The 27,208-nt window shown below is 42.9% G+C and overlaps 1 non-coding gene and 1 pseudogene across 1 annotated transcript; both read right to left on the minus strand.

Moving 5' to 3' along the window:
* Positions 1-20,966: 20,966 nt before the first annotated feature.
* Positions 20,967-21,073, minus strand: LOC127665328 (U6 spliceosomal RNA). Its single transcript, XR_007973374.1, has one exon. It is a non-coding gene; the product is annotated as a U6 spliceosomal RNA (small nuclear RNA).
* A 2,927-nt stretch (positions 21,074-24,000) lies between these two features.
* LOC127665050 (nucleolar complex protein 3 homolog) lies at positions 24,001-26,356 on the minus strand (annotated as a pseudogene).
* Positions 26,357-27,208: the final 852 nt, after the last annotated feature.

Below are 27,208 nucleotides of genomic sequence, written 5' to 3' on the forward strand. Positions count from 1 at the left end.
ATTAGAGGGTGTCCAATCTCATTATGGATGGTTGTGAGCTGCCATGTGGTTGTTGGGATTCGAACTCAGGAACTTCAGAAAAACAGTCAGTGCTCCTAACTGCTGAGCCATCACACCAGCCCAAAAATTAATCTTAAAATATATACATAATAAACCACTAGATGACCTAAAGGAATATGGTGCATAGACAGGTAGTTTAAATTTGTAAGTAGCATGGTCTGGTTGACATTTTAGGAAAGCCTTCTGAAGGATTTTCCATGTGGAAAGTAAGGAGAAAGAGGAGAAGGAAGAGAAAGTGAAACCAGTTAGTATAACTCCTGGGACCTGCCCACTCAGACCTCACTTCTCATAAGCAAGAAGGCAGGCCACCTTTGCCTCCGGCTCCCCTCGGCCTATTGGGTTTTTAAAACTTTTATGCCAAAATGTCTTAGTTAGAGTTTGATTGTTGTGAAGAGAAACCGTGAGCATAGCAACTCTTATAAAGAAAAACATCTCATGGAGCTGGCTTACAGGTTCAGAAGTTTAGGCCATCATCAGCATGGCGAGAAGCATCATGGCATGCAGGCAGAAACCATGCTGGAGAAGGAGTTGTGAGTTCTACATCAAGACCCACAGGCAGCAGCAGGAGACTGAGCCACCAACCCTAGCTTGAGTTTATGAGACCTCAGGGCCTGCCCGCCCCCCCCCCCCCGCCCCCAGTAAGTCACTTCCTCCAACAAAGTCACAACTAGTCCAGCAAAGTCACGTCTCTTAATAGTGCCACTCCTTGTGACCGTTTTTCTTTCAAACCACTGCACAAGACCAGAAAAGTTCTTTGGTGATAATGAGAATGGGAACCTGGGCCTTAGATTTCTCTTTGAGTGACAGGTCTGCAAGATAAATAGTTCTTTTTCTTGCTATCCTGGTCCCCAAGAGCGAGCCTCTTAGGAACCTTGTGCATTATCATGCTGAGGACGATGGTGGTCCCCTTTTATACTGATGCATTTGGATTTATGAAGTAGGTAGGGAAGTGATTATAAAGCAGAATATCGGAAAAAAAATCTGGAATAGATGTTTAGCTGGGAAACCCTGTAACCATGGCTGGACTTTTTCTCCAATCCAGGGTATGCTTTCGTTGGATGATTCTGTCCTTTAGATTTGTGTGACTGATTAGTTTCTGAAGGCAGCATCTTCCTTCCCCTCCTTCATCCTTTTACTCATGATGTGACTCTATTTGACATGAAGAAGGTCCAAGGGTCACTATTGTGGCAGGGATGAAGATAGATTACAAAGATACTTCTGCTCACCAGTTTTTGACTATCAGACTTTTAAGGACAACAGACCCCAAGGACTTGGAATTCCCTTAGAAGTCTCATTGGTGGGACAAAAAAAGCCATGATGACTGGTGCTAACAGAGGTCCAACTTGTCTCCCAGGAAGAGGGTTCATAGGATTGTTACTGGATAGCCTTGCAGGACAGAATGTTATGGAGACAATCATGATGGGAGGGACCACGCCTTGACTAGGAGTGTCCCACTCAATGTGGCCAAGTGCAATAAATCTTTTTTTCTGCCCCTCATTATCACTTGCTTCCTTAGTTGGCCTTTTGAGGCCCATGGCTGAGCCTTGGGTCACTTAGAGTAGTCATGACTGGGGCTGTCATGTCTCAGGGTCCTATCAGTTCAGAACACAGGATCCTAGACGGACCTGAAGCTAGGTAATTTGGATGTGGGAAGTGTTATGTACATGGTCTGCAGCTACCCAGTCAGAAGGAGCTCATACTGTTCCCCAGATCAGGGTAACCTGGGATTGAATGAACTGCTGATAAGGAATCACCCCAAATCTGCACCAGGGGACAGAGTGGCTTTTTCATTACAGCCAGGCAGCTGTGACAAATGAAGACATAGCCAAGAGCAGATAATGAAAAATTTTGAATTATAGCCATTGTTTCTCATATTCCTGAAACTCTTGGATTAATATAGCAAACCAAGGCTGAAGATGAAAAGCCAGAGACTTTATCAAATACATTAAGTCTGGCAGACTGTCTGTATGAACTAACTCCAAGCCCTGGTTGGGTTTTACACAAGAGGTGGCCTGGAATTACTCAGGTTTTGTGTGTGTGTGTGTGTGTGGTTTTTTTTTTTTTTTTTTTTTTTTTTTTTTTTTTTTTTACTTGCTTCAGCCTCCTTTCCTGTGGAACAAGGGGGTGATTTTGTTTTGTTTTTAAAATCTTTCCTACTTCTTTGTCTTTTGGGGACTACCTGTAATCGAACAGTTTTATGCACCCTAGTCAAGCACCCTGTTACTGAGCTACATCTCCAGCCCTCAGAGTGTTTTTTTTCTCATGGTTTCTGTACTTTTCTGTGGAGGTTTCATAGATCTCTTTTGGTGTTGGTTCAATTGTATTTGCTTTCTAGAGCAAGGAGATGCTCTTTCCTCTAGATCTCAGGAGTACTTTTGGGATAGGGAGAGAATAATTTTATAAATTCTTGGTTAGCATAACATGCAGGAAGGTAGGTTTTGAACATTGATCTATGGGGGAAGCTCAATTTGTATAAGAATTAGTTACACCTTCTGCAGTGGGTAAAATATATACTGTAGATGAAGAAATGATTAACTTTTGTATTTTGATAGTTTTAAAAACTAGCTCGAATACTAGATTCATTCAGTATATTTTTCCATTGCTCTATGCACAAGAATGGTATTTTTTTACTTGACACCCACTGTACCCAAACTCTAGAGTAATATGAACATAATATGAATAATTTTTTTACATACATTGTGTGGAAACAAAACATCAATTTGTCAAAAACATGGCATTACACACTTGCTAGAGGATTTAGAATTATAGAATTTACACACAGTAGTCCTGGGCAGGGTCAGTCCATGCTTGTAACCCCAGTACATCGCTGGTGGATGGAGAAGGACCAGGAGTGCTAGGTCATCCTCTACTACTCAGAGAATTAAAAACAATTGGACTTTTTAATCTAATAGATGGGAAATTATGACTTGATTTTTGAACTTCCTTCTGGTTGTAGATTAACCCTGTAGACACATAGAAACTGTAGTTGATGAGCCCAGTGTTTGGTGTTCTGTATCTGTCTTCATAGACACATGTACATTTTCAGATAAAATACTAAAATAATCTACTTATAATTATCAAGCTTCTAACGGTCATAGTTTGACCCCTTTTTCCTTTGAGACCTGGTCTTGAACTGGCCTTGAACTTTCTATGGTTCTCCCGCTCCAGGCTCCTGAGTGCTGAGTGCTAAGGTTAGGTGTCACCCTCCTGTCACGTGGAACTTTCTGACAGTGTTCTGAAAGATGGCAGGCTTGAGCACCGAGAGGGCTGCTGATCACTATTGGTACAGCAGCAGAAAGTGCAAAAGTACCCAATATCCCCGGTGGAAGAAAACTCTGCTTGAATGGAAAAAACAAGGAGCTGAGGTGGGCTGTCCATCTTGGTATCCTTAACTGATGGAAATGTTTTAAGAATCTGCAAATGCAGAGATCTGAGAACTTGATTGTGAATGTTTGGTGGGCTCAGGGTTCTTCCATTGCCTACCCATGTTTGCCCTCCCTTCTCTGGTTGGTCTTATTTTTCACCTTATTTGCATGCCCACATTCAGCCAATCAGGACCCAGCTGGCCCCGCTAGGTTCAGTTAGGGCCATATAGCTTCAGGCTTTGGAACACAGGGTGCTTTTGAACTTGATGGAGGAGGAAGAAAGGACTATCTTCAGTACTCTTACCAGGATGAGCATCAGAGAGACAGGCCCCCATGTTTGAGGCTTTTGTACCAAGTAGGGTGTTTCATTACGCTACTCTCTACCTGGAGGAGACCCATTCTTGTTCTGCCTTTAAAACTCCACAGCTTAAACTTCCTCCTCTCCAGGCCTATGAGAATTGATAGCATTCTCAGACCTGAAGACATGGCTACCATTGACTGGTATCCCGAAGCCTTCAGAGATCTTTTGGGCTATAACATTCTTTGGAACTATAACATTTCTCTGACTCCTAATGGCTCTCAGTGAGCATCCTGTTATTATTGAGAGTTTAAAGCTGTTTAGTTTAAATGACACGTGGCAATCTGGTTTAAATTGTTTTGTCTTTGAAAGGTTGTTAGTCCCAAATTGGGAATAAAGTACCTCCACTCTGCAGGCTTCATTGTCCCTGTAGTACTGTCTCAGAGGGAGCAAGACAAGGACCTGCCTGGAGACCGGAGCTGGTCCCTACTGGATACCTCATTAGGGTTATAGGCCTGAGTCATCATGCTATCAGTTCATAGTCTGCTATTGCAGACAGAATTTGTGTCTGCTGGGCAGTGGTGACACACACCTTTAATCTCAGCATTCAGGAGGCAGAGGCAGGCAAATCTTTGAGTTCAAGACCAACCTCATCTATAAAGCTAGTTCCAGGACAGTCAGGGCTACACAAAGACATCCTGCCTTGAAAACAAAACAGAACAACAACGAACAAATTTAGAATGTGCATCTGTGTATTAAAAAGTAAAGGCTATGATAAATTTGTCTTAGACTCTACGGAGTCCAGTGGAGAAAAATGAGACAGTAGCATTCCTAGTTTAATGACATTTGGTTTTGTTTGCTTTCTTTTGTACCTAACATTGTGTTTATGGAGTCAGTTAATTCAACATACACGGGAGGCTTCAAGGTCTTAAATACAGAAACTATTTCAACATTAATTTCCCCAAAGAGACTGACTAGTAAGTGTTGTGGGGTACATATTAAAAATAGTATGTAAACAGTCTCACTTTGACAACTCCCTCATGTAGTTATAAACCTAAAGATTTTTTGTTCCCATTGCTCCAATACTAGGCTCGCAAAATAATCCAACCATCTCGTAAAAGCTAAATAACTTCCTAATACAAAAATGACAACCTAAATTTTTCCTACTACCCCTCCCCCCTCTTAAGGTAGTCATCAGTTTCAGGAATTGGCTCTGAACCCCTGCCCTCAGTCACCGTTTCTCTTAGTCTCAGATGGAGACGTCATATCCATTCTTAACATTGGTTTGGCCGCCTGATTGTTCCAGGTTCTCTTGTGTGTTCCAGATTTTGTTTATAAGTTCTTTATAAGGACTTAGCTGTGCATCTGTGTGTTTGGCTGTATGCCACACACATCTCATGAACAAGAAAGGCAACAGCTAAATAAACCCTGCAGGGATCTGACTTCTTCAGACATGTATGTTTTTATGCACAGACTAGTTCACCCATATGCTTACTCTGACATCTAGACTGTGAGTTCACACAACACAGGTAGACATTTGGAGGAAAGGGGTGGGACACTTTGGGCAAATTCTAGGAAAAGCAATTAGCTTTCTAACCTCAACAATAAGGTTATAGGGCTTATCCCAGCTTTCTGGAGACTTCCTGTTTTACTGAATGAAGTTACCTTCCTTCCTTGTTCCTGCCTCCTAGCCACCCAGGTATTCGCTGATCAGGGCAGCTGGTCCTTCTCTTGTGACCATCTGTGGACAGAGATGCCTGTGAGTCTCCAGGCTGTAGACATACTGAGCTACTCTGTGGCTTTAAGGAAAAGAGTCTGCTGCCATTCTCTGAAGGTTTTACTGCCTTCCTGGTAGGTCATGTATTTTGAAAGGCAGGTCCTGGTAGGTCATGTATTTTGAAAGGCAGGTCCAGGCCTGTCCGACTGTTTCCCTTGCTGTGTATGAGCACAGCAGCTTCCATAAAATGGTGCCATTTCAGCCCTGGGCATAGAAGCAGTTTTTCCCACCGCCAGACCACCAAGCCAAGGTTTTTCCCCATGGAGGGGGGTGAGGATTTTTCTGCATGAAAAGCCAGAGCCTGCTTACTTCTTCAGGGGCAAGAGGAGGCAGATCAGGCAGAAGCAAGGAGCACCTGCGTCAGTTCTCTGTGGCCATACACAGTGGGACTTGGTGGAAGTGGTGTGGGACCCGAGCTTTAGTTCCCAGGGCAAGAAACATTTATTTTCTACTCACTGGTTGGACCAAACCCTTGGCAGACTCTCATCCCTAAGAAGTTCAATTTCCTTTGAGAGCAAAGTTCTTTAAAAAAAAAAAAAGAGTGCTTCAGTGTTCTGCAGGGCACCAAATCGACAGCAAAACTAAACTGTGCCTGATTTTTTTTTATGACACGTAGGAAAGAGTGCAATGACACATTGACATGAGCTTCTCATCTTAGGGTTCAAATGTGCACCAGGGTGTGGGTAGTGCAGGGACACACATTACACATGATGTGGTCCTGTGCACCAGGGTGTGGGTAGTGCAGGGACACACACTACACATGCTGTGGTCCGTGACTAGAAGCCAGAGGACAACTGTTAAGAGTTGGCTGATTCTTCCTTCATGCTTTGAGGCAGGGTCTCTCCTATTTCTGCGGCTGCGCTGTGTAGTACTCCAGCCTAGCTGGCCCCTGTGCTTCCAGAAAATTCTCTGCCCATTTCATTTTAGGAGGGCTGCAATTGCAGAGAAGTGTGAGTACATCCAGATTTTTATATGGGTTCTGGGGATCAAGCTGGGCTTAGATAACTGATGCGTTCAAAGACTGAGCCATCTCCCTAGTCTCTGAATTCTTACATTAGGGTTAAAAGTGTGTGTGTATATTTGTAAAATAGCTGTGCTTTCCCCTTCCAGTTAAAAATGTATATATCATCTGTAAATACATGAAGTACATGTAATATACAAATATGTAAGATATGATATATAAACATGGATATTATTTAGTATAAATACATATATTAAATATATAAATAGTATACTATATATGGCACAATTATATATTATTTAGTATAAATGAATATATGTTGGAAAGACAGCTCTGAAATGCTTTCTCCATGGTCAGCAAAGTCCAGGCCTGAAGTCTTCAGTCAGCTGCCTGCGCAAATGCAAATGGAGAATAACTTTTCATAATGCTGTATAAGAGGCAAGCTCAGCTAGGCATTGATCACCAAATGGACTTGCAAATGACGGTGCCTGCTCGCATACATCAGTGCCACCCGGAAAACAGAGGCGCCGGACCAGAGCTCGGCTGTTGCTTTTCTTGAATTCTTTCTTAATATATCTGTTATATATTTTTTTTGAAAAAAAATGATTCTAACTGTCAACTGGGATTATTAGACTGCATAATGATATTTTTTATGTCCAAAGATATGAATAAAATTACTTTTTCACCATGTATATTATAGTTATACATGTTTTCTGAGAGTAAATTAACATAGAAATAAATCTATAATGTCAAGAATATGCATTAACCTGTTTGGGCCTTATAAATATGTAAAAATATATAGCACCTAGCTCTTTGCCTCTCCCTGGTAGGATAATATCTTATACTAATCCAGAACTGGACGTTTGTATATTAGAATACCCAATTATATGTACTCAGTCCAATTTAACAATTATTATTTTAAATGTTGTGTACCTTGTGCTCTAGGGGACGTGACAAATGTCTCTAATGGGGCCTTTTCCTTTCTCATCCAGATAATCTTGCCACAGGATTGACGAATCTGCTGTTGTCTTCTCTGCAGCTTCACTTCTATCTGTCTGCAAACTGTCTTCGTGGAGTCTCCTTTCTAAAGTAATCCATCCTCACTTTCTGCACACCTCTCCCCCTTTATTGTATCAGGACATCCTTGCTGTCACTGGCCACCAAGGACCCAGAGCTCTGGCCACAGGCTTCATCATGGTGATGTTCATTTGACATGCTCACACATCTCAGAATGTAGAAGAGAGCGCTTCCTCTGCTCCTGTGTCATTTGTCCATCCTCCTCCTCTTTGATTGCTTTTCTAGAGCTCTTTCCATACTACGAGGCCACCATTACTGCTGATATCCTTCCCTAGCTCCAGAGCTCTTATTTGACAGGGTTAGTATCTTATGGTTTTATCCATCTTTGTATGACCACCACAAAGCACAGTGGGACAGACTTCTGATAAAGGCTTCTAAAATGCAGTGTCTTCATCACTTAAAAATGGTTCCCAAATACCACTGTGAATGAGAGAATTAACTCGGGGTAGGGGTTGGGGGAAATTTGCTTTGTCTCATGGTTCTGGAGACCAAGATGAGTGACCCAACTCTTTGGGTCCATTGTGGTGAGAGCACACGGTGGCCAAACTGCTTACTTACATCATCAGCCAGGAAGCAGCTCAGAGATGGAGAGTGAACAGACTCCCACTATCCACTGAGACATACATCTAGGAGATCTGTAATATGTCCCACAGTCAGACCAGAGTGCCAAGGATGAGATGGTCCTCATAGAGCCTACACTGTCAAAAACAGTTCTGTCTCCCTCAGCTACAATCCATCACCTCTTTCTCTTCCTTCTTTCTACTCCACTGACTTCTTTACAAGATGGAGAGCATAAGTCACACACCCAAACCCCCTGTACCAGCTTAATGTTTGAGCACAGCTTTCCTCATCTTTGGAGTAAACTCCAGGCAGTCCTTTGGTCTGCTGGGCTGGGCTTGGTCTTGTCCTGTGGTCCTGTGTTGGTATCTCAATCGCTGCTCACTGTGCTCCAACACACAGACCCCTCTTTTGGTTTCTTGAATGTGCTAGACTCTTCTGTCTAATGGCCTTTGTAGCTGAGGTCCCAGCCTTGTTCCTCACTCTGGGTTCCTCATCTTTTAGATGTCAGCCAAAAATACCACCTTCACAAGGCCACCCTTCCTAACCTGCACCATACCTCTCTTTATAGGCTCTGTCTTGTTTCATCATACAAACGCAGACCCATAAGTGGCAAATTCCTTCTCTTCCTCTCTCTCTTCCTCTTTCCTTCCAAACCTCCCTTCCTCCCTCCCTCATTCTCTCCCTCCCTGTCTCCCTCCTTCCAAGTCTATCTCCCTGTCTTCCTCTTTCCCTTTTCTCCCTCATTCTCTCCCTCCCTGCCTCTCTCCTTGTGAACCTCCCTCCTTCCCACTCTCCCTCCCTTCCATCTTCCCTTCTTAGTTTATTTATTCTCTCTCCCTTTCCCCTTGAGGCTCTACCTCTGTGATGACAAGAACTGTATAATTTTCTTTTCCCTTGCCGAGTCCTCCAAGGTCTTTGTCTGCACATAGCACTGTCAATGATAATATTTCTTGAACATCAAATGAATGTTTAACTCAAAGCAAACTTGTAACAGGGCTTCCTTATAAAATATTTTCATCACAAACAAATGAAATGCGTGTAGATATCACCAAAATTACCTTGACAGTGAATACCCCAACAAAGGCCATGTGAGGACATGGTGAGAAGGCTCCTGCCTGGAAGATACAACAAGGGATTGATTGATCCAGTGGCCCTGACCATGCTAATTCCTGGTCTCAGAAGATCAGTGTTTGTTGTTTAAGTACCTGGTCTGGGATTTTCAATTACACATGCAAGAACTGGCTATGACTTGATTGAAGCCTGCCTGACTGTAAGCATTTTGTCCAGTTTTGTTTTTCTGCTCTCTTATCTTCTAATTTCAGAATAGCATGCATTCTCCAGTGTCTTCTGCTTATATTTAGGTATATTTGTACCCCTATCCACAGAAACACACACACACACACAAACACACAATCACATACAACCTTCATGGAATGACCTGAACCGCTCTCAATCTAGTTTCTCATGAGTCTTTAAATGAAAACATTTAGTGATATTTTTAAAGGTGTGTTTGTGTGTGTGTGTGTGTGTGTGTGTGTGTGTGTGTGTGTATGTGTACATGTCAGTGCAGATGCCCACAATGTCCAGAAGAGGGTGTTGGGTCCTCTGGAGCTGGCATCATCGGAAGCTGGTTGGGAGGCATATGACATGGGTGCAGGGAACACAACTCAGGCACTATGCAAGAGCAGTGCACACTCTTAAGCACTGAGCCATCATTCCAGCCCTGTTTTAAACAGGCAGTTCAGAGAGTTTTCTGACTGGTACACAGGATAGGAAGATCTGGCCGCTGGAATGATCCTTCTAGTTATGAGCAAGACTTGCTGAGTAGTAGCCATCAGAAGACCCTTCTGCTTCCCAGTTCTGTTCATAGGCACAGGACATAACCTCAAATGGAGCACGTAAGGCCCTGTGTAAATATGTTCCACTGGGCCTGGGCTGCTCTTTCTGCTTGCTTGCTGACAACATCTCTCATTTGAGCCAGGCCGGACTTGAACCTGCTATGTCACTGAACTTGGCCTTATACTTCTGATTCTCTTGTTTCATTTCTCGTGTCCTGGGATTATGGGAGTATGTTGTGATCCCCACACCCATGTCATCTGCCTCCCAACCAGCTGCCCATGATGCCAGCTCCACCTGCAGTTCCTCCTCCTTCATTTGTTTTCACTCAATAATGAATTATATTTCCTTTTTCCTTTTTTTAGAGAATGCAGCATAAGATGAAGTTGATATGGGTCTTGTCATGCAGCCCAAGTTGCCCTTGAACTTGAACTTGAAATCCTCCTGTGTTTGCCTCTTATTGGCACAATGCTTAATCTTCATGGTCTCCTTGGATTGGTAAGAGATACCTGCATATGGGTGTCAGAGAGGCAAACCTTTGGGTGTGTCTATGAGGTGCATCTTAGTTAGAGAAAACTAAGTATTTAGGAGCCTCCCTGAATGGAGTGGTACCATCATGTGGCCAGGGGTACAGTCAGCTGAGGGTCAATATGTCCATCTTTCTGCTTCCTGTTCCAGGGAGTTGCTGTCTCTAAGCCTTTTTCCTCCAGGATGGACTTCATACTCAAAAACCATGAATCCATGTTAACCTTTCTTATGCTGAGTTGTTTCTCCTCGGGTATTTAATTATATTAATTAAAGGACTGGGGAGATAGCTCAAAGGGTAGAATTCTTGTGGACCTGAGAGCACGATCGTTAGCATCTATTTAACACTGGACACAGCAGTTTGTATCTGTATCCCCGTGCTGCCATGGGGGTGACATCAAAGTCAGATGGCTCCCAGGGCTTCCTGACCAGACTAGAGGAAACTTGAGTTTTGTCTCCAAATGTCCAAATGTAAGATAGAGAGGAGCAGATGAAGACACTTGTCATTGACATCAACTGCTGGCCTCTGCATGCACACACCCAGGCCATATGTACACATGCACTTATGTACCCAATGCATAAGTGTGCACACTCAAGCACACACACACACACACACACACACACACACACACACACTCCCCAAAGTAACTAATGCAATAGGTGTGTGTTGCTGCAATGGTTCATCTCTATTGTCAAGTTGACTGCTTTTAGGTTCACCATGGAAACACACCTATGGGTGTTTCTATGAAGTGGGTTTTTTTTGAAAGATATAATGGAGGAGAAAAGATTCTCCCTGAATGTGGGTGGTACCATCTTACAGGCTGTGGGGGTCCTACTCTGAATAAGGGGGAAGTTAGTTGGGTACTAGGATTCCTGACAGCACAGATGATGCGACCAGCTGCCTCTTGCTCCTCCTGCCATGCCTTCCCTGTCCCAGTGGTCTGTATCCCCCAGGTGTATACCCAAATAAACATCTCCTTCCTTAACTTGCTTTTTACTGCTATTTTGTCATATCAACTAGAAAGGTAGCTGCTACAGCTACAATGTGGGCTTTAGTTATATTTGCCAGGGGGCATATTTAAATAGTGTCACCTCTTTTGAGCCAGGCAAGATTACTCAAGATTTTGCCTTCTTGCAGACTTTCTGATGAGAATAGGACTTGGTACTGTTGTGACTGCTGACCATAACTGTGAAAACAGAAACATGGTGGTTAGAATTGCATAATATTCAAACCAGAAACAAACAGAAAAGAATCTCCCAGTTATTTAATAATCAGCATCTCAAGGTCTGCTGAGAACAAATGTTGATTTTTGTAAGAAAGATATTCCCCCACCAAGGACCATGAACACTTTAAAGAGACAAGAAAACAAGACAGCCCTCCTCTCCTCTGCTGAAGCTTAATGTAGCCTAGATCATCCAGCATGCACAGTAAATGTAGCTTCAGCTTTGTTTCCGAATGCTGGAGAGCAGGTATCCAGGCAGTGGACTTCCTTATTGGCAACTGTCTCAGACACAGCTCCCTCTATGGAGGAGTGAATCTGAGAAGCTTCACCCATGCATTCTAGCTGGCTCTGAATTAGTACTGTAGCAAGCATGGATGGACACATTCTCTTAGCTGACCCTTCACAGCTCTGCCAACCACCATTGGGGTCATGTCTTTGAGACATGAAGGAGAGGCAGGGTGTGCAGAATGGTCTGCAGCAGCTGGTTCCTGGATTAGAAAGACTTCCAACCAGATCTTGGATCTATAGGTCATGACGGTCTTTGAGGAAACAGAGGAAAATCCATAAGGTTTTTGTTCATAAGACATCACAGTTTAGGCCAAGTCTGTCTTTGGAGATATTAGTATTTAAAGAAAATAACCAAGCAAAGGGCAAGAATAATTCTACTGGAGAAACAAAGCATGCATGATTTATATTGGAATGTGCACACTTGGACAGTCTTACAGAGGCCAGTGCTGTTATATGCCTGGGTTGTCTGGTGCTGTTGGTTGCTTTGGAGAGCAAAAATTGATTTTCACCAAAAATGTATGATGATTATTATATGCATGCATGATATTCATGAGAGTGCCCTTCTGCAGTGCATATGTGGAGGGGTAAGAGGACAACCCTAGGAAATTGGTTTATGACTTTTGTAGATTCCAAAACAGTACCCACAGGGAACCAGATTTTCAAGAAAGCCTACGTGGTATGTTCCCATTGAAACCACAATACGAGGTGAGGGCTTTGCCACCACCTGCATCCCTGGTCCTGGACTCTACTAGATAAAATGCAGACAGCACTAGCTAAGGCCATAGTCCTTAAGTCCTGAAGGGTTTTCACCTATTATTTACACTATGTGGGGGAAGCAGGCTTCTTTCAGGCTTTATTAAATGCAAGAATATTTGTGATTCCTACTTGAAGCCTATATTGAAAGGCTGTGATCTGAACTCTTTAGTAGAAATGTCAACAGTCTCAAACAATATCAATTTTTTTCTATTGAAAATATTTTTTCATGTAATATATTCTGCTTATGGTTTCCTCTTTCTCTACTCTTCCCCACATCCCCTCCCATCCAGACTCTTTCTGTCTCTCTTTAGAAAATAAACAGGCTTCTAAGAGATAATAATAAAATATAACATAGCATGAGAAAGCAAACACATTGGAATAGAACAGAACAAAACAGAAGGAAAAGAACCCAAGGAAAGGCACAAGAAACAGATAAAGACATAGAGACTCCTTTGTTTGCAGACTCAGAAATCCCATAAAAATCACAAACTGGAACCCATAATGTATATCACATAGAGGTTCCAAAAGGCAAAAAAAAAAAAAAAAAAAAGAAAGAAAGAAAGAAAAGAAAAGAAAAAGAAAAAGAAAAAAAGAAAGAAAGAGAAAGGGAGAAAGAAAGAAAGAATGGAAGAATATAAAAATGAAAAAAAGAATAAAAATTTAAAAAAGAAAAAAGAAAGAAGGAAGAAAGAACTGAAAATAAAAGAAAGAAAAGTTCTATTTAAATAACCCTTTACCCATATTCTTGTACATAACACCTATGAAATTCAATGGCTCGCTAAATCAAACTTTCATGATAACCTCAGTATGCTGACATGTTTTGTGTCAACTTGACACAGGCTAGAGTCATTTGGAAAGAAGAACTTCAATTGAGAAAACTTTCTCACTGGATACTATAAAAACGAAGAACTAACAAACCATGTGGATCGAGACAATTGGAAATGTTTCTCCATGACTTCTGTTTCAGTTCTTGCCTCCAGATTCCTGTCTTTGAGTTCCAGTTCTGACTTCCTTCAATGAAGGTCTATAGTTGTAATCTAAAATATACTTTTTTCCTCATCTTAAAAAAGAGAAGAAAGAAGAGAAAACAAAATAAAAAAGAAAAGAGAAGAGAAGAACAGAGGTCTAGCACACTACTATGAGACAAGGAACCATCAAAGAGGACTTCTGTTCCTTCTCTGTTGGCATCTACTGCTGGGGATAAAACTTACCTTTAAGAGTAGCTTGTGCATAAAATAAATAAATCTTTATTTTTTAAAAGAGTAGTTTCCAAATGAGACTCTCTTGGTGCAAACTGAATTTTCACTTTCTAGTAGCTATCAATTAGAGAAAGCCTCTGGTTAGATACCTTCTAGTACCAAGAACAATAGTCTGTAGGGGTGAAGACTCTATGTAGGCGCCAGGCCAGCTCAACTTCTCTATGTTCAATGAGTTGTAGGGGTGTCGTCTTTAGCAATGGAGCCTTGCTATCAATTTGTGGAGAGCAAACTATAGCCTTGGCAACAGCATCGGCTGTTTGGTGGTTACCATGAGTCCCCCTTTGGCTAACAACTTGATTAGATGTAATCCCTTCCCAGTACTGGGAACTTCATTTGGATCTGGTTACAAAAGGTGTCTTGTTTGGGCTCTGTATCCCTCATTCCTTTTACAGTTTTATTTAGATTCCCTACCTTTCAACAGCCCTTAATTTTATCTGTCCCTCCCTGTATTCCTTCCCTCACCCCCTGTCCACTTGACCCTCCTGCTCAGTCCCTCCTCCCCTATCCATCCATAACTGTCTATTCCCAATAATGTTTGTCTTTCATCACCAAGTGTCATGCACTGAATATGCTTACAGTGGCTTTGCTTTTATAAGCTGGCCATGCGGTGAGTTTGGTGAGTTTGTCTTTACTGCGAACAGGACTTGTGCACTGCACTATGATCTATATGACTTGTGGCAGCCATGACATATCCAAGTGATAGCATCTTTCACTGCCACCTACACAGTCTATTCCTGCCTGACATATGCCTGCACGCCTCTTTGACTGCAGTCATTCTGCACAGGGAGTATATATCCTGTCTATCCATGGTGCAGCTATGTGAACCTACTCACATTATCTCTTTTGTGACTGTTTCCCAGAATGCCCCTCACTTGCGTAAGAACCAGGGTCTGTTTTGTAAAGGTATAATTACACATTATATAGAGAGCAGTCATGTCAGGAAATCCTGTCTTCATAATTACCCATCACTTCTTTTCTGGTTTTGTCTAACTTTGGGAAAACAGATGAAAATAATATTTTTTTATGTCTGTATTTTATAAGATGTAACAAGATGGAGAATGTTGACTGATAAAGCTTCTTTTGATTGAGATCATGACTGGGTTTTTTTTTTTCTTTTTGATTAGGAGTCTATCAGCTGCTTATTTCTGTATGGAGGCTCTGGCCTTGGGCAAGTCTAGATGTTAATAGGTCTTATTCAGCATGCCTCGGGGTCTCTTTTTCCCTTTTAAATATTGTTCCACCACAAATTCAACTTCGTGGATATGCTAAGTGCCCTGGAAAGGCAGCTCCATAAATCTACTTCTAATTCCTGCTAGTAGCTGTCATGAAAATTTTAGGCAAATGGATGGAACTAAAAAATATCATCCTGAGTGAGGTAACACAGTCACAAAAGAATACACATGGTATGCACTCACTGAGAAGTGGCTATTAACCCAAAAGCTCTGAATATCCAAGATACAATTCACAGACCATATAAAGCTCAAGAAGAAGAAAGACCATAGTGTGGGTGCTTCAGTTTTGAGAAGGGGATCAAAATAATCACAGGAGCAAATATGGAGATAAAGTGTAGAGCACAGTCTGAAGCAAAGGCCATCCAGAGACTGTCCTACCTAGGGATTCATCCTATAAACAGTCACCAAACCCTGACACTATTGTGGATGCCCAGAAATGCTTGCTGAAAGGAGCCTGATATGGCTGTCTCCTGAGAGACCCTGCCAGAACTTTACAAATACAGAGGCAGATGCTCACGGCCAGCCACTGGACTGAGTGAGGGAGTCCCCAGTGGAGGAGTTAGAGAAAGGACTCAAGGAGCTGAAGGGGTTTGCAACCTCATAGGAAGAACAACATTATCAACCAACCAGACCTCCCAGAACTCCCAGGGACTCAGCCATCAATCAAGGGGTACACATGGCTCCAGCTGCATATGTAGCAGAGGATGGCCTTGTCAGGCATCAATGGGAGGGGAGGTCCTTGGTCCTATGAAGGTTTGATAGATGCCCTGGTGTGGAGGAATCAAGGCCGGGGAGGTGGGAGATGGGTGGAGGAATACTCTCATAGAAGTAGGGGGAGGTAGGATGGGATAGGGGCTATCAGGCATGGAGTGGAGACTGAGAAAAGGGATAGTATTTGAAATGTAAATAAAGAATATATATATATATATATATATATATATATATATATATATATATATATAGAGAGAGAGAGAGAGAGAGAGAGAGAGAGAGAGAGGGAGGGAGAGAGAGAGAGAAGAGAGGGTTCCTAAGTATAGAAAGAAAAGGATCGAACATAGCATCCTCAAGGATTCACCAAGCAAGGACCAGAGAAGCTTCACCCCCACCCCTCCCCATAGGGTTATGAGACCCCAGATACAGGGAGCTACAGATGATAGAAAGCCATGGAACAAGGGATTTGATAGAGCAAGCTTCTTCTCGAGCCCCAAATGAATCCTTTCTTGTTTTAAGTGAATTGACTCAGCTATTTTGTCACAGGGAGGTAAAGCTCACCGAAGCAAACATGTAACCATTTTTGCACACCGGGCTCATGCATCCCAGGCTGGCCTTGAACTTGTGATGTAGCCAAGGATTGCTGATTCCATCTGCCTGTGTCTTCTAACTGCTGGGAGTACAGGTCTGTTCCACCATGATTGGTTTATGTAGTGCTGGCGATGGAACCCAGGGTATTGTGCATAGTAGACAAGTATCTAACAACCCCAGCCTCGTAAACATGTACTATAACAAAATGCTGAGCAGAATGAAAGTGAAAGCTGGGCTCTTCCTCTTTGCCCTTGCTGGAACTTGCTTTGTAGACCAGGCTGACCTCAGACCCTCCTCCCTCAGCCTCCTGAGTGCTTGTACTAAATTTATATGCTACCACTGAAGTATTTAGCTTGGCTATCTTCTTCCTCTTTGTGTGTGTGTGTGTGTGTGTGTGTGTGTGTGTGTGTTGAGATTTACACATGTGCACATGCATGTGTAAATCTCAATAAATATTGTGGTGGTTCCAATGAGAATGGCCCCTGTAGGTGTACATATTTGAATGTTTGACTTTTAGTTGGTAGACTGGTTAGGCAGGGTTAGGAAGTTTGCCCTTGTTGAAGGAGGTGTGACACTGGGGGTGGGCTTTGAGGTTTCAAAAGTCCATGCCAGACCTGGTCTTGCCCTGTTTCTCTCTGCCTACACCTCGTGGATCAGGGATGAGCTTTTAACTCCAGAAGCCACACTTCACATTGTGATGATTGTGGTCTAATCCCCTGATACTATAACCAAGCCCCCAGGTAAATACTTTCCTTTATAAGTGCCTTGGTCATGGTGTCTTTGCATGGCAATTGAACAGTAAGTAAGACAAATACCATTTGCTCTTAAAAATTCATTTGCTATAATTAGATGCAATTTTTTTCTGAATATTTTGAGTTTGTCCCCAAATTACCTATTTCTGAGACACAGCAAGATTGGACAGATAAAGAGATAACCCTAAACACTGAAGAAAATCAATAGGCCCTGTGCTTCTCAGTTCTTAGTGATTTAGACCAATAACACGATCAACAGGCGATGGAGACAGGAAGACAGAGGTTCAAGACCAGCTTCTGCCACATAACAACTTCCAGCTTTCCAGGCTGGCTTGGGCTCCCTGAGACGCTGCCTAAAAGGGGCCCAAATAAAATAAAATCAACAAATGAATAAAATGAAATAAATAGATGAAGAAGAACAAAATAAAGTAACTTCGGAGTGTATATGTGATTTGGAGGTGTTTTTCACACACTGGCTCAGATCAAGTAAGAAGACTTGAAACCAGGAACACAATAGGAAGTGACCTACATATTTTTCCTCCAACCACATTTTTCTTCAATTGACCTAAGGACTGAAATATTCTAGGGATTTAGCCCTTTGCAACACATTAGCCCAAGTCCTTCATTTCCTTCATTGCGGTAGACTAGCAGGGTGACTTTTATTTTCTTCAAATAAGCATCATTCTATTCCTCCTGTGATTAATGTCCAATGCAAAAAATCCTGAGCGCTGCAATTTATATAGTTATAGTCATGCATGTGGATCTCTTTCTTTCAGAGAGTCACTGTTCTGAAATTGAGGCTGTGTTGCAGAGGGTTCACCACACTGGTATGGCAGAGCCTGTGGGCAGAAGGCCAGCCAGCCTTCCACTAGAGAGATAATTAAGAAACAGTAGCACAGAACGCATGCTGAAGCACACAGCCACACTCCTGAGTATTGACCTTGCAGCTCCAAGCAACATAAAGAATGGCTTGCTTTTCAAAAATACAATTCCTCCCTGATTCTGGAGAAAGGCACAGATAAGATTCTTCAGATTTTATACTGGCTGGGTGAGATAAAAAGTACCTAGTTTGGAGAAGTCTGGCCTCCTCCTGGGAGATCTGGCTGGGATGCTGGAACCTCAGACACATCACAAATGCAGGGCGCCAAGACAATCTGAAAAGTTGCCGGAAGGAAGCAATTTATATATTTTTGTGCAAAGCTTTGTGATGTCTGGAAGGCAGAGGGAGAGAGCAAGAGAAGGGAAAAGGAAGAGGGAGTCAAGCCAGGTGACAGGCTGGGTTCACTCTTTCAGTTCAGAGTGTCCCGGAAAGATTCCCAAGGCACCACACCCTTTTAATAAAAGGAGGAAGAAGACGTCGGGACTTACTCAAGGGATGTACTGCGGCTTGAGGAAATGCTATCCATAAAGGCTGAGAGAACCAGAACCCTCCCACCCCCCCACACACATATACACACACATACATACACACACACACACACACACACACACACACACACACACACACACACACACACACACAAATAACACAGGGATGTTGGGAATAGTGTCCATTCCCAATGTCTGTCCAGCAACAGTGATAGAGCCAGAGGCAGCCAGGGCAGCTGCATCCCCTGGTTGGTACTCTGGTCTCTTGATTGGCGCAGGCTGAAATCAATACAGAAGCAGAAATGGAATTGTGGGGAGGCTGTGACAAGATAAAGAAACACTTATAGAAACCCATAATTTCGCAAACCCAATAATAAATATCGTATATGCACGAATGAACAATTTTGAGAATAACCCCCAACCAATTATTAACATATTAACAATAAGTCTGACAGTCACTCCTTTGCCCCCAGAATGTCGCCAGCCTTCTCAAGTTTTGAGTTGAGTGCAGTCTGAGGCTACATAGATACACACTGATGCAGAAACTGAATCAGTGTCTTTTTCCTTGTACAGATTATTTGGGAATCCATTAAGGGGAAATAAACAAGGTTTCATGTGTAGAACCTCCCCATGTGTGCTTCCTTTTCAAAATATTGATTTCTTTTTATTCTGCCCAAAAGGGAGACCCATGAGGAGGAGAGAGAGGAGGTGCCACCTCTGTATGAATGCTAATGAGGAAATCAAGGGAGACGGTGGCACTTCAAGTTTCATCTTTCCTTTTCCTAGAGGCACGGACCCCGCAAGTTGTCACCTTGGTGTATTCAGTGCCTTTTGAAGCACCAGACTCCTCCAGAGAGAATGTCAGCCCCAGCCCTGGGCAGTTTTGACAAACAGAGTATATATTGATACATGATAAAGTATGCTAGGAATCACCCCAGCGCTAAAGGCTACTATAGTTTTAATATCGTCATTTGAATTAACAAGCATTCTGTGGAGAAATAATGAGCCTTCATTATACCAAGCATCATCCTTTCCCCGGGAACTCAGAAACCATTAGCTCTTGAGAACTTAATGAAAAGATGATAAAGAATGTTTTAGATAAAAGTTTGAACGGGCACACTTGATAACTGAGGTGAAATATTAATGTTTGTTTGGATGATGGATTAGGGCCATGCAGCAAGGCTCGCCGAAGCGATGGATGTCAAATGTGTGGCCACCTCACCCCTGCGGGATCTGGACCTCCCTGAAGACGGTGTGAGATGTCAGGCTTAGTGATCCTGAGCTCACTAAGTTTGCAGCGTGGAAATCTCTCATCTTGTTTCACAGATAGCAGTGGGTAGACATAGATAGGGCAAGGGGCATGGGTGTGGGTGTGGGTGGGTGGCAAGATAAGGTATGGTCCACAGGCATACAAGACTGTGCTCAGCAAGTCTCTGTTTTACAGCCTAGAGAGTATACTAGATTGCACGAAATTTGAACATACTTCAGGTTTTTTTTTATTCGATATAATTTATTTACATTTCAAATGATTTCCCCTTTTCTAGCCCCCCACTCCCCGAAAGTCCCGTAAGCCCCCTTCTCTTCCCCTGTCCTCCCACCCACCCCTTCCCACTTCCCCGTTCTGGTTTTGTCGAATACTGCTTCACTGAGTCTTTCCAGAACCAGGGGCCACTCCTCCTTTCTTCTTGTATCTCATTTGATGTGTGGATTATGTTTTGGGTATTCCAGTTTTCTAGGTTAATATCCACTTATTAGTGAGTGCATACCATGATTCACCTTTTGAGTCTCTGTTACCTCACTTAGTATGATGTTCTCTAGCTCCATCCATTTGCCTAAGAATTTCATGAATTCATTGTTTCTAATGGCTGAATAGTACTCCATTGTGTAGATATACCACATTTTTTTGCATCCACTCTTCTGTTGAGGGATACCTGGGTTCTTTCCAGCATCTGGCAATTATAAATAGGGCTGCTATGAACATAGTAGAGCATGTATCCTTATTACATGGTGGGGAATCCTCTGGGTATATGCCCAGGAGTGGTATAGCAGGATCTTCTAGAAGTGAGGTGCCCAGTTTTCGGAGGAACCGCCAGATTGCTTTCCAGAGTGGTTGTACCAATTTGCAACCCCACCAGCAGTGGAGGAGTGTTCCTCTTTCTCCACACCCTCTCCAACACCTGCTGTCTCCTGAATTTTTAATCTTAGCCATTCTGACTGCTGTAAGATGAAATCTCAGGGTTGTTTTGATTTGCATTTCCCTAATGACTAATGAAGTTGAGCATTTTTTAAGATGCTTCTCCGCCATCCGAAGTTCTTCAGGTGAGAAAAAAATATGGAACGCTTCACGAATTTGCGTGTCATCGTTGCGCAGGGGCCATGCTAATCTTCTCTGTATCGTTCCAATTTTAGTATATGTGCTGCCGAAGCGAGCACCATACTTCAGTTTTTTAGGGTGAATACTTTACCTTTTTCTTGGTCAAAGGTTTAAGAAATTCTGATTTACCTTTCCAGTTTATAATGCAATAAAATTGCACTGGAAGAGTGTTATAGTTTGTGCAGTGTCCCCAGATAGGTTCATGTGCTTGAGTGCTTGGTCCCCGAGGTGATGCTGTTTTGGGAGATTATAGCTCTTCTGGAGTATGCACTCACTTGTGTGCATTTGCAGTGCCTCTGGAGTATGTACTTATGTGTACTTATGTGTACTTTCAGTTCCTTTGGAGTGTGTGTTTACTTATTTGAGAGCTCATATGTCACAGGCCAAATCATATGGCATATTTTAAAATTTTGTTTCTGACTGTGGAACTTATAATGAGAAGTGGGCTTAAAATGAGAAGATTCTGAACAAAATCTTTGGTACTCATCATTGTCTCCCTGGGACGCTCAGTGGGAACACTGTTTCTGGTCACTTGAAATGTCTAGACTGTCTTAAAGTGTCTGTTTCTTTGGGTACAACTGCCAGGGTTTAGAATCTTGGGTCCATCAAGTAATATTATGTATCTATGAACACATTGCTTCACCTTCTTATACTGATACTGAAGTTGCTGTACATGTAAATTAAGAATATATATAGAACATAGATCAGGAGGGTTTTAAAAATTATATGACCGCAAATACATAGACAATTTGTGGGCATATAATATGAACTCACATGTTAGTGATTAGTGCTGTTATGGTTCATTTTATAGTAATCTTTATCTGAAGTTACAACAAGCTCCCAGGATGCTTCCAACGGAACACTGGAATCACCATGCGCTCCTGGCCTTTCTTCTTATGTAATTAAGAATTTCTTAGTGGGGAGGGGTGGATGGAGGAACAGGGAGATGGAAGAGGGCTTATGGGACTTGTGGGGAGTGGGGACCCAGAAAAGGGGAAATCATTTGAAATGTAAATAAAAAATATATCAATAAAAAAAAAGAAATGCAGAGTGCACAAAAAAAAAAAAAGAATTTCTTTAAGATGGCACTGAGGTGAACATGGTGGGTTGGTACTCAATATCCCTTTTAGGCTTTTCTTTTTTCTTTTTTCTTTTCTTTTCTTTTCTCCCCCCCCCAACCCCCTCTAGACAAGGTTTCTCTGTGTAGCCCTGGCTGTCCTGGAACTCACTTTGTAGACCAAGCTGGCCTCCAACTCAGAAATTCGCCTGCCTCTGCCTCCCAAGTGCTGGGATTACAGGCATGCCCCACCACCGCCCAGCTTGGGCTTTTCTTGATATGATTTCTTGTATATTTCTGGAGTGTTTTTTTTTAAATTAAAGATTCCAAATATGATTTAAATTCCGCAAATTAGAAAATTTCGGTACCCAGATGTAAGATTTGGGAAGTGAGAGTCAGGCAGAAGCTGCCTTGTGATTGGTTGTTCCAACAAGCAGAGGTGAGAACTTGGTTTTTCAGTTCTAGCCTCAGGAGGAGACGACAGTTATCATCATGGAGTTGCTGGGTGTGTGGGTCCATTTGTGAGGATAGATCCTGGTAGCCTTTTGGTTAGGAGTTAGTAGCTTTGCCATTTTGCAGAAAGCTTCCAAACTGCAGGAGGGACTCACTTGGTGAGGTGTCAGCACTTTGTGCCTCTAAGTCATGTCATTTTCCTCTCCTCTCCTCTCCTCTCCTCCCCTCACCTCTCCTCACCTCCCTTTTCCTCTCCTCTCCTCTTCTTTTCTCTCCTCTCCTCCCCTTACCTCCCCTCCCCTTCCCTTTCTTCTCCTCTCCTCCCCTCCCCTTTCCTCTTCTCTCCTCTCCTCCCCTCTGCTCCCCTCCCTTCCCCTTCCCTCTCCTCCCCTCACCTCTCCTTTCCTCCCCTTTCCTCTCCTCTCCTCTCCTTTTCTCTCCTCTCCTCCCCTCCCCTTCCCTCCCTTCTCCTCTCCTCTCCTCCCTCCCCCTCTCCTCTCCTCTCCTTCCTTCCTCTCCCATCCCCTCCCCTTCCCTCCCCTCCCCTCTATTGCCCTCTCCTCTCCTCTCCTCTCCTCCCCTCCCCTTTCCTCTCCTCTCCTTTTCTCCCCTCCCCTTCACTCCCCTCCCCTCTCCTCTCCTCTCTTCTCCTCTCTTCTCCTCTCCTTCCTTCCCCTCCCGTCCCCTCCCCTCCCCTCTATTCCCCTCTCCTCTCCTCTCCTCCCCTCCCCTTTCCTCTCCTCTCCTTTTCTCCCCTCCCCTTCACTCCCCTCCCCTCTCCTCTCCTCTCTTCTCCTCTCTTCTCCTCTCCTCCTCTCCCCTCCTCTCCTTTCCCTCCCTTTCCTCTGCCCTCCCCTCCCTTCCTCCCCTCCCCTTCCCTTCTCTCTCTTCCTTCTCTTCTCCCCTCCCTTCCCTTCCCTTACTTTATACCCCTCCCCCTCCCTTCTCTTACCTCCGCTCTCTTCCCCTTCTTCCCTTTCCCTTTTCCCTTTTCTTCTCTTCCCTTCTCTCCTCTTTTATTCTTAAAAAAAAATAACCCACAAAATCTATTTTATTTACTTTCATCTACGGTGCTGCAATAACAATATTTATTTAGTTATAAAGAGAACTCAATAACTGTCTTGTTTAGGTTTTGCTGACTTAACATACACTGGAGTCACCTGGGAAGAAGAAATCTCAACTGAAGAACTGCCTCTATTAGACTAGACTATGGCTTGTCTGCGGGGTGTTTATCGAATCCATGTCTGACAGGCAGTGCCATTCCTGGATAAGTTGGTGTGGACTGTCTAAAACAGCAAGCCAAGCAGGGCATGGAGAGCAAGTCAATAGGCAGTGTCCTCCGTGACCTGCTTCAATTCTCATGAAGCCATTCTTAGGAAGTCTGCCTTGTACAAAAAGAAACAGGCCCTCACATATCTGTATGTGTGTCTGTACATGCACACACAAATATATAAGACAGTCCATTCACTCTTTAAACTACCGTGATGAGGTTTTCAAGCACTTGCTGAAATCCAGTGGTATGTCAGTAGCAGCTTCATTGCAATATCTTTTGATTAGTTTGATTTAAATCTTCATTCAAAAATGAGTCTCCTTGTAAGAATTTATCCTTCCTTTTGGAGTGTGACGAATCAACAGGTGGGTTAAATGTCATTGCTGCCATGCTGTAAGTCTCAAAAAGTTGAAGTGCATATGTTTTCCTCAGCTTGGGCTTAAGGGCCTCGGAGCCTTCAGATGGTGCCCCAGCAAGCAGATGCACTGCAAATCTTCACACAGTGAAGATGGCAATGTCTCCGAAGTGTGTGTAGCTCCCACAGTGTGGAGTTCTGTGCATTACAGGACTCTCTCTCCTCCAGCTCTGGTAGAAATACCCCGCTGCCCTGAGACTCATTATCAAACAAGAGCTCTGTCCTGGGAAAAGTCTGCTAAATGGCCAATGCTTGAATTTGGCACAGCAGGGGGACAAAGGCGTTTGGTGAAGGCAAGAGCTTGCTGAGGAGAAACCTGCTTTCAGCGCTTGCTTAGCATCTCATCAGGCAGTGGAGCACAATCTCAATACTGTCATCCGTCTGTCCGTAGCACCTGTGTGCAGTGTGAACAGTGTCTTGTAGAGATATGTATAGAATTTCATTGGGTCAATATTTAAAACATCACCTTGTCCAGAAAGGATCTGAAAAGCAGTTTGAACACAGTGGAGACTTTCTTGATAACTTAGATCAGCAGATTCAAGGAGGGGATGAAGAACCACTAATGAAGCATCAAAAAACTCCACATTTCTAAGATGTGCACACTTGGCAAGATCTTCTAGAATGGCTGGCAGAAGAAGTGACCTCTGGGCCTTCTTCAATATTCTGAAGTAGGTCACAGATACAATATTCAGGGTCTCTGTGTGCAGTTCAGCTTTCTCTCAGCGCTCTCTGAAGTTTTGGCCTCCTGAAGTTCCCACTCCAGTTTCTCTTCTGCTTTCTTCCACTTTCTCTGCATTCTTGATAGTGTTTTTTTCTCTTTTCATTGAAATTCATGAACTTTTTGGCTTTGTTATTGTCCTCTGTGTCATTTTTCACTTCTACGTCCTTGATCCACAGGCATAAAAATATTTTTAACATCTCTGGCCTAACTTCGTAATTGCTGCCCTTTACAAAACTGGAGATGACTTTAATTACACTAAGAGAAGCTAATTTATCTTGTTTAAAGAGTTTCTTTACTGCTTTGCAACATGTTTCAGATGCTGGTTTTGACCCATTGTTCATCAGAGGGACAATCAGTACAATGACATTGTTGTGAAGGTTAAAATGGGGCTGGGCCACCAACAGCTCACATGGGTCCTTCATCACCACCTCAGCGAGCCCTTGGTAGGCCTTTAAGGGCACCACATTGCTCTTCTCCCTTTGCTTCCAATCTTTACCTATTTGCTCCAGATTTTCCAAATAAAATGTATATTGGCTAACCAGGCCTTCTTCAAATTCTCTTAACTTCTTGGTTTATTTACGAATTTTGGTAGATTTTTCTGCTTCAGTTAGGGGCCGGATTTTATAAGAGGGAGTGATGTCCTTAAATAGCTCCATCAGCAAGATGACAACCAACTTCCAGACAGTGACAGCCACATCAGGGTCCTGCTCCATCAGCATGGGACTCAACTCTTCCATTTTTTTTAAATATGACTTTCTGGATCTGATAGAATAGCAGATGCAAGGTTGCAACTTGTATTTTCTTATCCTGTAATTTCTTCTTTCTTTCAGTCACATGCTCTTCTAGGGTTAGCTCTTGACTGGGGTCAAGACCTCTTCCTCAATGTCCAGTTCTTCCTCATCTTCTTCTTGCTGGATGTCAGAGACTGGCTTCTCCTGAGTCTGTGGAATTAGACCACTCTCATCCTTGATAGGAAGCAGGTGAATCAACTTGTCTGGTGTTGTTTGCAGAGTTCTTGGCACTTTTTTCATATTTCTCTATCACACTCTCATGCCTTCGTTTCTTGATGTGAGTGGGTTCGCTAGAAGAAAGATCTCTTGTGAGAAAAGATGCTTTTTGTCCTAAATCTTTCATCAGCTGTAAGTCACCCTCATCCATCATATCTAAAGGAAGGACTTCTTCCTTCTCTTCCCCTTCCCTCTCGATCCTTTTAACTGGCCGTTTGCTCTTTGGGCCCTCCAGTGGGATGGGTTTTTAGACACAGCATCTTTACAGCTTCCCTTGGTTTCCTCTGCTCTTTTTGGTATTCTTGATGGTACTTTGTTGTTTAATTTGATTATTTTCCAGTTTGTCTTCCAGTTTCACTTACTAATTTTTATTAACTTGTGAAAGCTTGGAACCTGCTTTTATTTCTTCTTGCCTTCATCCTTAGGCCCACAAGGAGTACCACAGAAAAGATCACACGGACAGAGGGACACTCAGGAGACCCATGGAAAAGACACATATGCCCTAAGCACAACCTTTCTCCTTTTTTTTTTTAATTTCTGAGACAGAGTTTCTTTGTGTAGCCTTGGCTATCCTGGAACAAGCTCTGTAGACCAGATTGGCCTCCAACTCCAGACATCTGCCTGACTCTGCCTCTTGAGTGCTGAGATTAAAGGTGTGTGCTACTGCCACCAAGCCCTCTGAGCCATTCTTACAATCTAACCCACAGGCTGTTTCCTCAGCTTTCATAACAATCTCCTATCTTGATACTTAGGATTAATGCCTTCTGGTCAACCAGGAAGAATGGATCTTGTTCTTTGCAACTTAAACCTGACAAGTGGGATTATGTCTACTGTTTGAACATCATAATGAGATAGAAATGTTCTTAGGTTTGAACATCATAATGAGATAGAAATGTTCTTAGGTCTTAGAAGAAAAATCATAACAGAAATCATAATATCCCACAGATCAGTTTATTGTTTTTCAGTTTATTTATTGCTTTTTGAGACAGGGTTTGTAATGCTTATAATTTTAAAGATGTAGAAAAGAAATCAAGAGCTGGGAGACTTGGCAATGAAAACAGCCTCTCTTTTGGGCTCAGCAGATCTGCTTTTGTGGAGGACAAAAAGGCTACTTTTTAAGGGGCTGTGTGAAAAGTTTGCCCTTTGCTAGCAAGTGTCAGCCCAGGGAGCATTATTTATGGTTTGGGGTGATCGTGGAAGAAGTCAAGAACATTGACCGGCGAGTGCAGGGTACCGCTGGGGAAGCATTCCTGATAGTGGGAAGTTAACAA

This window comes from Apodemus sylvaticus, chromosome 14, assembly GCF_947179515.1.
Source record: "Apodemus sylvaticus chromosome 14, mApoSyl1.1, whole genome shotgun sequence".
Taxonomy (NCBI): Eukaryota; Metazoa; Chordata; class Mammalia; order Rodentia; family Muridae; genus Apodemus; species Apodemus sylvaticus.